The sequence below is a fragment of the Fragaria vesca genome, linkage group LG4, assembly GCF_000184155.1.
Source record: "Fragaria vesca subsp. vesca linkage group LG4, FraVesHawaii_1.0, whole genome shotgun sequence".
Lineage (NCBI taxonomy): Eukaryota > Viridiplantae > Streptophyta > Magnoliopsida > Rosales > Rosaceae > Fragaria > Fragaria vesca.
In genome coordinates this window covers 16,773,527-16,774,950 of record NC_020494.1, presented here as the reverse complement: position 1 = coordinate 16,774,950, position 1,424 = coordinate 16,773,527, and positions in this window count along the sequence as shown.

Below are 1,424 nucleotides of genomic sequence, written 5' to 3'. Positions count from 1 at the left end.
TTTGCTTGCTCTAAATTATTGCTACTTTAGTCTATGGTAAAACTTTATTTTGAATTGAAAAAGACGTTGAGACTGGCACGACGTGCACGGTACAATCTTAATCGTTTATAACAATTCATATGTTTGACCACTATGTTTCTATTTTATTTCATCTAATCCTGACCATCAATGTATGTATGTGAAGATACACGCCGTGCACTAAAGATGTTCTCGAGACACATATACATAGTCTAAATAGATAGATAGAATCATAACATTTTTACACAGGTAGAATTTCCTTTCCTAAAATTGATAAAATCGAAATAAAAGTTAATTATGGGGGAGAAAAAAGAAAAAGAAAGAAAAGGAAACAAAACATGACAGCGCGGAGACTTAACTGGAACAGAAGGAGCGGTGGAAGTAGTATGTGTACGAGGAAGCAAACAAAATGAAATAGCACCGAAACCAGTGGATCTATCAGATCTTGCCGATGGATATATTGAAGCTCCCAGAATCCGGCATGTTCATGGTATGGCCAAAGTTTTATTCTTTTTAGTTTTTACTTGATTGCCAAAGTTGTTTTGTTTCTTTGAACAAATCTCTTTGCGTTTATTAAATCATCGGACATTTGAAATGGGTTTTTACCGATTCTATTGAAGCTACGTCGATAAATTTCCGGGATATGTGGTTGTTGTTTGACCAAATTTCCATTCTTTTTATCAGATCTGATCAAAGTTTGTTTCTTTTCATTTTGATTTGTTGATCTTCTATTGCCAAAGTTGTATTCTTTTTGGGTTTTTACCTGATTGCCGATTCTATTGAAGCTACGTCGATAAACTTCCAGGATATTATAGTTGTGGTTTGACCAAATTCCCATTCGTTTTATCCGATCTGATCAAAGTTTGTTTCTTTTCATTTTGATATGTTGATCTTCTATTGCCAAAGTTGTATTCTTTTTAGGTTTTTACCTCATTGCCAAAGTCCGGCATGTGATACTGTAGCTCAGTGTTAAAAATTCGACAGAAGTTTCTTCAAAAGTTTTCATTTAGAAAGGAACCTATAAGGGAGCTTAATAATATAACAAGGCAAACTAGATGGTCGATAGATATGAATGTTCATCAAATAGTATTAGTTATGAATAAAGTTCTAATACATTTTAAATGTACATGTGGTATGACTTTAAAGACACAATCATTCACAACTTCCTTATGAAGATAATCCATAATATAGTTGTATTGTAATATTTTTCATTTTTTTTTACTAGGTGCTTGACTTAGTCATACTCAAATTTGCCAATGAAGACAAATTGGAAACAACTGCTACCGAGATAATGAAAGAATATAACAACATATGTGCAGCAAAAGAAACGGCGGCAAAAAACCTGAATCAAGTTAAAGCTATGTGCAGCAGACTCAAATCAATCACACGACATCTTAAAAATCAAT